Consider the following 9461-nt stretch of genomic DNA (forward strand, 5'->3'; position numbering starts at 1 on the left):
TTACCAGAATACATAAAGGGGGGAGGGAGGAATAAAAGAATACGATTGGCCTGCCTTAATCTGTCGGTGTACAGTATGGAGATGGTGATTTTGCTTTCTAGTGTGTCCTTCAGGCATTACTTTTTCTAAAAGGACTTTAAAGGCAGGTAAGCACTAACCTGCTTAAGGTTTTCTAACATTCCCTAATGACCCCACTTAACCAAAATGGAAATCTTTAAAAATTACATGGAAAAATATACCTGTTTTTAAAATATGCTTAATTTTTATAAAGGAAAGCAGCAAGCTGTTTTCTGTTGCAGAAGATATTACCTAACAAAAACTTTACAGGTCAGTGGTAGATGGTCTAATACATGCTGTTCAAGTGACCATACAGTGCCTGTAGAACAGTTAGTGAAACAACGCTCTCAAACTCTAGTTTCCATACAAATCAGCTGGGGATTTTGTTCAAAATGTAAACTTTGATTTAGCAGGCCAAGGGTGGAGCCTAAGATTCTGCATTTCTAACAAAACTCCCAGGTGATATAGATTATTCTTGTCCAAGGACCACACTGTCAGTGGCAAGGTACCAAAGTGCTCACCTCATGGCCTACTGGATACATCAGCCTTCTCACTCCTGTCTAAATCTTCCATTTGTTCTTCTCTTTTCTAGCCAGCCTAATATACTAGAAGCACAGGATTTGGCATGGAAGTGGAGAGAGAAACCTAGATTTGAGTTACTGTCCTACTGCTTCCCAGTTGTGTGATTTTGGTCTGATTACTTATCTTCTGAGTGTTTTTTTCAACACTAAACTAAACATAATAATAGCTGTTCTTTCTCACAGGGTTATTGTATGCTGCAGATATCATAATGTGTGTGAAAGAACACTAAACTCTACAATGTAGTGTAAGTATGTTATCAACCAGTCAAACATTAACTGGCCATAGTGTGAAACAAATACATAGTAACAACAACAACAAAAAAAAGCAGTTGCCATCTAGTCAACTCCAACTCATGGTGACCGCATGTGTTTCAGAGTAGAACTGTGTTCCATAGGGATTTTAAAGACTGATTTTTTTTGGAAGTACATTGCCAGGCCTTTCTTCTCAGGCACCTCTGGGTAGACTGGAATCTCTAACCTTTCGGTTAGCAGCCAAATATATTAACTGTTTACACCACCCAAGGACTCCAATAATAAGTGTAACCCGAAACTAAACAGCAAAACCTGTTGCTGTCAAGTCGATTCCGACTCATAGCGACCCTATAGGACAGAGTAGAACTGCCCCAGAGGGTTTCCAAGGAGCGGCTGGTAGATTCAAACTGCCGACCTTTTGGTTAGCAGCCATAGCTCTTAACCACTGCACCACCAGGGCCCCAGAAGTTATTAAAGATACAAAAAAAAGTCAAAAAGATAAATCAGCCAAAAAAAGCCTTTCTCCTTAATATTATATTGAAGTTTCAAAAGCTTTCTAATTATAGTAGGTCAGATTTTCTTGCATGAATTAGGATAAAACATGAGAAAAATACAGAAGATCTTGACAATGGCAATGAAAAAACTAACATGAATAATGAAGGTGTGCCAAGGTTCTAATATGTGAATGCACCAGTGAGCCACATTATTATAATAACTTGAGAACAGGGGTTAAGTAAATGTACTTGGGAATAAATACTTAGTTATTAATATTGTATCTGTGTTTTTAGGTCTTTGTAACTTTGTCATAGATTTTTATAACTTGACAAGAACACGGACTCAAATATAGTGTATGCTATTTTGTCAGTTGAATTAATTTTTAAATGCTGTGTTTCAGATTTTAGGTTCAGAATGCATGTTTACAAATTCTGCATAGAATAGCTAATTTGGAACCCAAGTCAACCAAATGTTATTTCATACTATTCGCATAAAAATTAAATTTGTTTCTGTACCTTACCAGTTCAGAGGCTCGTTTTTATGATCAAGACAGATCAATGTGGCTTAAGAAACTGTATTTTATTTCATGCTAAGAACATCATTCTGACCCTAAATTAATACGATTTTGGGCATATAATGAACCATGTACAAATCTTTGATCTAAAAATAAATCAGAACATTTGTCCACACAAAAACTTGTATACATGAATGTTCAGAACATTATTCGTAACAGCCAAAAGGTGGAAACAACCCAAATGTCCATCTACTGATTAATGGATAAATAAAATGTGGTATATCCATATGATGGAATATTATTTGTCAATAAGAAGGAACAACTGATACATGCTACAACTTGAATGAACCTTGAAAACATGATGCTAATGTTCTCATTAAAAGAAGCCAGACACAAAATGTCACATATTGTATGATTCCATTTATATGAAAAGATCAGAATAGGCAAGGTCATGGAGACAGAAAGTAGATTACTGGTTGCCAGGTACTTGTTCGGGAGGGGACAGAATGGAGTGACTTCTACGGGGTATAGGGTTTGTTTTAGCGGTGATGAAATGTTCTAAAATTAGATTGTGGTTTTGGGTGCACAGCTTTGTGAATGTACTAAATACCACTGAATTGTACACTTTTAAAGGGTGAATTTTACGGTATATGAATCATTTCAATATAAATGTTACATAAAAAAATTAGAACCAAAATGGGAAATCATTCTGGAAGTTTAGTAGTAAATATTTTAAATACCTCAGTACTTGTTCAGGTTACTAATGATAAACGAGATATAGCATCATTTTAACACTGAAAACAGGAGAAATGTACAGTCAATAAGGTTTTTCCTTCAGTAGAAAAACAACGTAATTTAGATTTGATTTTAATATAGTAACAAACGTTTGCTGTCAAACAGTCTTAGTTTGGAGTTATTTTCATCAATGTTATTTGTTTAATAAAACAGTGATTAAAAATTGAATTGCCTTGTATTTTATTGAAAGTAAGCATTCATAATTATGACCAGAAATAGGAGAATACATCCCATTTTGGCATACTTTAAATATAAAACATTTCTTTAAAATTTCAAAAAGAAATTAAAAAGGAGGGGGAATCATCTAGATAAGGATTTGGAGTGTTAAGTCCTTGTTATGGATTCAATCATGTCCCCAAAAGAGATATGTTGAAATCCTAACAAACTCCCTCTCCTCTACTCCCCCATATGTGACCGTGATTTGGTTTGGAAGTAGGGTCTTTGAAGATGTCATTGGTTAGGTTAACATGAGGTTATACTGAAATAAGGTGGTTAATCCTATATGACTGGTATCCGTATAAAATAGGAGAAGATACACAGACAGGGAGACAGGAAAGATGCATGTGATGCTGCAGCTGCAAGCCAAGGAATGCCTGGAGCTACCAGAAACTAGGAGAGAGGCAAGGAACAGATTCTTCTTCAAAGCCTCAGAAAGAATCGACACTGCCGACACCCTGATCTCAGACTCTCAGCCTCCAGAACTGTGAGACAATACATTTGAGTGTTTAAAGCCACCCACTTTGTGGTATTTTGTCACAGCAGCCCTAGGAAACTAATACAGTACTTAACTAAAAATGAGGAATTCAAGTTAAAATTACTTCCCAACCATAATTATAATCTTTCTTACTTCAGTAACAGTATGAAAAATTTGATATGTTTAGGTGAAATGAGGCTGAAGCCAAAGAATATTAATAGAATCACTGTCAATTTCCTAAATGTTCATTTATTCAAAAAATATCAAGTGCCTATTATGTGTTAGGCACTCTGCTAGGTGCTAAAGATACCTAAATGAAAGATGTTACCTTCAAGAAACGTTTTTAATCGGGAAGACCAATAAGGATGAAACATTCACTATAGAGTGTGCCAATGACATAAACGTATACACGGAAGCAATATTAATATACCTAACTTAGCTGGGAGTGGTCAGGGAAGGTTCTCTGAGGAAATGAGTTGTCTTAAGACATAAATAAAAGGAGGTCTAGATGGAAAAAGAAAGGAAAGCTCCTAGGCAGAGGGAACGTTCAAAGTCTCAGAGTTTTGGAAACCACCAGTGCTTGGCTGCAGTGTAGTGTTAGGGAGAGAGAGGTAAAAAGGGGAGAGGAGAGTGTAATAAAGTATTACATGTAAATACACTTGGTAGAGCTTGCCTAGAAAAAAAATTCTTGAGAATCCCGCCCCTAGTTATTTTTATTAGATTATTATATATAACATTATAATAAAATATATAATAACATTCTAATAAAAACAACTTGAAACATACTACTTGGTGTGAACTCCCCATGCTCTTAGCTCTTAAAGAGCTATGAACTAAAATTTACATTGTAAACATGGAAAAATGTAAACTAATAAAATTAATACCAGTGTGCTGTGTGATCTTTATCTTTTAAATAAAATAACCTGTCAGAGACTAGGGAGCCCTGGTGGCAAAGTGGTTAAGAGCTCCGCTGCTAACCAAAAGGTCAACAGTTCAAATCCACCAGCTGCTCCTTAGAAACCCTATAGGGCAGTTCTGTCCCATCCTGTAGGGCCACTATGAGTCGGAATCGACTTGACAGCAATGGTTTTGGGTTTTTTTTTTGTTTTTGGGTGGCGCAGTGGTTAAGTGCTTGGCTGCTAACTGAAAGGTCAGCGGTTCAAACCCACCAGCCACTTCTCAGGAGAATAATGTGGCAGTTTGCTTCCATAAAGATTACAGCCTTGTAACCCCAATGGGACAGTTCAACTCTGTCCTATACAGTTGCGATGAGTTGGAATCGACTCTACAGCAGTGAATATCAGAGACTAGAAGGAAGAAGGTTACAATGGATAAAAATGAAGATAAATTTTAGGTGGGGGGAGGCAGGAAGTTAACCTTCATACTTGAGGTTCTCAACTTTCTTAGTGAAATAGGAAGGAAGGAGGGCTGTGTGATAACGAGTTGGGCATGAGAAAAAGAAGCAAGTTTGTAATCACTGCAGAGGGAAAGTAAAGATGAAACCAAATACAGACTTAACACATATTCGAGTTACACAGAAATGTACTTAGGACCGTCTTTTTTTTTTTTTTTTGGTACATCTTAGTAATATGTACTACACACACTGTTGCAGCATGTAGTTTGCTGATATTATCATTCTCAGATGATCACTTCTAGATGTTTACATGTAATGTTCCCAACCTCCAAACGCAAAGATCGAATTTATAAAGATACTAGTAATAAAAGACAATAATAATGAAAACCTAAAAAAAAAAAAAGGTATTCGACTTATGTCATGACCGACTTACCATGGAGTCATCGGAATGGAACCCTGTTGTAAATTGGGGACTACCTGCATAAGAAAAAAGGTCTTGTTAAGGGCCTATGGTAGGAGATCACGAATTTGTAGAAGCATTTTTCCATGTGGTTGTATTATTTTTTTCCTCAGCATTTAGAAGCCTTAAATACATGTTTTATCTTAATACACTTAGAACTTAATAAAGACATGCATTGCTAATCAGTGTGTGAATATGTATATAAAATAATGCTTAGAAAAATGGTACACTTAGTACATTATATTGGTACTTTTTTTAGTGTAAAACTAACAACTCTTAAACAAATTAATGTTTCCGTCTAAAGAAACTCAATTGACAGAAGAAAAAATTTATATGCCAGACGAGAGAAGGGAGCACAGAAAGAAATGAGGAAGAGAGAGAGGCGTTTAAAATGTATCAAGTTTCATTCGGTAGGTATTTCTAGAGAACCTACTATGCATCAGGCTCTGATCTCGGCATTACGGATAAAACTTAATTGATCTTCATACTTTGCTTTTTCCTCAGGAGTACCTAAGCATGTAAAACTAATGAGAGAAGCTGCCTGGGCTGGAGGCCAAAGCCTTGCTCAATTAGATTCTTTTTCTCTTTCCCTCCATCTCTTACCCCGTACCCACCCAGGATACTCCAGATGGCTCTTGTGGGTACCCCTAGTGTTGTTTTAGCACAGTTTGAAAAACCAAAAGTTTAATGACTATTGGCACTAAAGCCTCATAAGAGTAATAATCGTGTAAAACAAACAATCTGAAATATGTTAGGGGCAAATGTAAATACAAGCATTCAGATGAAGAGAATCTGGCTTGACAGCAGACATGTGATAAAGACATAAGAATTTCAGTTACCTGACATCTCAGTGTAAGCCAGTCATGTGCTTATGGTTGCCCACAGAACCTATAGTTATGCTCTGAAAGAATAGAAGTACATTATGCAGAACAAGGCAGTTGTATGTTCCTCATTTCCTCTAGGTAGACCACAGCTAGAGTGTGTTTTTTAACAGCTTTGTTAAGATATAATTGACATACAATAAATTGTACACATTGGAAGTATATAATTTGATAAATGTTGGCATATGTACACACCCATGATACTATTACCACAATGAAGGTAATGAACATATCCATTACCCTAAAAGTTTCCTTGTGCTTCTTTGTAAGTCCTCTCTCCTGCACTCCCTCAGTCCTTTTTCTCCTTGTGCTTAGGAAACCACTAATACACTTTCTGTCACTACAGATTAGTTTGCATTTTCTAAAATTTTGTTTAAATAGAAGCATACAGTATGCTCTCTCTTTTGGGGAGAGGGGCCTGGCTTCTTTCGGATCCCTGGTGGCACAGTGGTTAAAGCACTCACCTGCCAACCAAAACGTTGGCAGTTTGAACCCCGCTCCTCATGAGAAAGATGTGGTAGTCTGCTTTCTTAAAGATTAACAGCTTTGGAAACCGTATGGGGCAGTTCTACTCTGTCTTGTAGGGTTGCGATGAGTTGGAATCCACTTAACAGCAGTGGATTTGATTTGGTTTTGGTTTTTCTGGCTTCTTTTATTTGGCATAATTATTTTGAGATTTATGTATGTTGTTGCATTTATCAGTAGTTCATTCTTTTTAATTGCTAAGTCATATTTCATTTTAAAGATATATCACAATTTCTTCATTCACCTGTCAGTGAACATTTGGGTTACTTCTGGTTTTGGGCTATTATAATTAAAAACTGCTATGAACATTCTTTACAAGTCTTTGCATAGACATATGATTTCCTTTCTCTTGGGTAAATACCTAGGAGTGGAATAGCTGGATCATATGGTATATATATGTTTAGCTTTTTAAGAAACTGACAAACTTTTCTCATTTTATACCCCCACCAGTAGTGTATGAGAGTTCCAATTCCTCTCAACCTTTTATTGTCAGTGTTTTCAATTTTAGCCACTCTCATAGGTATATATGCATGTAAAAGCTGGACAATGAATAAGGAAGATCGAAGAAGTATCAATGCATTTGAATTATGATGTTGGTGAAGAATATTGAATATACAGTGGACTGCAGGAAGAATGAACAAAGCTGTCTTGGAAGAAAGAAGTACAGCCAGAAAGCTCATTAGAAGCGAGGATGGTGAGACTTCATCTCACATACTTTGGAACATGTTATCAGGAAGGACCAGGTCTGGAGAAGGACATCATGCTTGGTAGAGTTGAAGGTCAGCAAAAAAGAGGAAGACCCTCAACAAGATGGATTGACACAGTGACTGCAACAATGGACTTAAGCATAACAAGGATTGTGAGGAAGGTGCAGGACTGAGCAGTGTGTCGTTCTGTTGTACATAGGGTCACTATGAGTCGGAACTGACGCAATAGCACCTAACAATAACAATAGGTGTATAATGGTATCTCTTTGTCATTTTGATTTGTATTTCTTTAATGACTAATGATATTGAGCATCTTTTCTTGTGCTTCTTTGTCATCCATACATCTTCTTTGGTGAAATGTCCATATTTTTTGCCCATTGTTTATTGGGTTCCTTTTGTCAGTATTTATTTACAGGTGACACAGATTAAATAAAACATCTACAGCAGCTTTAAAATATTTTAAAAAGTAATAAAGGCATAACAAGGGTACATATGCATAGAGGAATATGAAGAGGTTATGAAGGATTTTGTGAGATGGTGGACTTTAAGGGATTGGGGAGACAATAGTGACTTATCTAATTTTTTACTATATAAATCTGAGTATTAATTTTTTTTAGCATTAGCTGGCAGAACCATTTCAACTCCTATTGGCTAGTCCCTAAATCACTTCAAAAACTAATGGTTTGCTACTATGCACCTCTTCTCTACTCTTAAGTTCAGTGTTGTTGGTAGCTTGAAATCAACCACAGTGGGAGTATTTATCCCCAGGGAGCAATGCAAACACCACAAATCAGAGCTGCCTCCTCCCCATCCCCCAGAGCTGATTGTTGAACATTTACCAGCACACCACTGATTACCCATTGTCGTCGAGTCGATTCCAACTCTTAGTGACCCTATAGGCCAGAGTAGAACTGTCCTCTTTAAACTGCACTGACTTACTATGATGGACAATTGAAGCTTCAGTTACACAGAGAACTCACTTTTGTGAAACACTTAATTCCTCAAGAACAGATAAATATTTTTGCTACAGGGTAAGGCTTATAACTTACTGATTCCTTCCTTCTTTCTTGGAGTTTCTTTGTGTAGATCTGTTGCTACTTCCTTTTGAATAATTCCTCGTTGTGTTAGATGAGTTATTTTGAAACAGTTTCCTTCCACAAGATAGTTATATTTTTTCCCATTAGGATAATAAATATCTGATACGTTGAAAAAGTGAGGTCCAATATGGTAGCCACTCTTTACCATAATGTGGCTGTTTGAATTTAAAATTAATTTAAAAAATTAAAAATGCAGTTCCTCATTTACACCACTCAACTTCCAAGAGGATATATAAAAGTTATAGCTATGGTATAACTAAGGTGTAATAATAAAATAATTCCAGATCATTCACCAGCTCTTCTTTTCCAACAGATAGAACAATAGCAGTTTTTTTAAGAGTTATGTGTGCCCCCACTCACTATTTGCCCTTTTCTTACCCTCAGACATAATCTGTATCCTTAAATTTGTTGGTATCAATTTCTTGCTCTTTTATCACATTTTAAAAATAGTGTAAACAAGAGATGATACAAGAGGAGAGTTTATTTTAAACTCCCAAATTAGCTTTTGAAAGGCGAAGCACTTTTTGTCTAAAGTTACCAAAGATGCTGGATGTTATTGGGAAGTTAAAGTCCCCAGACTGACTCAGTAAAATACTACAACAGTCCAGAGAAGATAAAATAAACTTTAGGGGTCAAATTCTTAGTGCAAAAGATAGAGCTACATGCATGAAACCCAAAGGGATCTACATAAATGGAAAAACATACCATGCTCATGGATAGGCAGACTCAACATTGTGAAAATGTCAATTCTACCCAAAGCAATTTGCAAATACAATGCAATCCCGATCCAAATACCAACAACATTTTTCAAGGAGATAGAAAAACTAATCACTAACTTTATATGGAAAGCGAAGAAGCCCCGAATAAGTAAAGCACTACTGAAGAAGAAGAATAAAATTGGAGGACTCACACTACCTGACTTCAGAACCTACCACACAGCTACAGTAGTCAAAACAGCCTGGTACTGGTACAAGGACAGATACATTGACCAATGGAACAGAATTGAGAACCCAGATGTAAATCCATCCACCTACGGTCACCTGATCTTC

This window comes from Trichechus manatus, unplaced genomic scaffold, assembly GCF_000243295.1.
Source record: "Trichechus manatus latirostris isolate Lorelei unplaced genomic scaffold, TriManLat1.0 scaffold00071, whole genome shotgun sequence".
In the NCBI taxonomy this organism is placed as follows: Eukaryota; Metazoa; Chordata; class Mammalia; order Sirenia; family Trichechidae; genus Trichechus; species Trichechus manatus.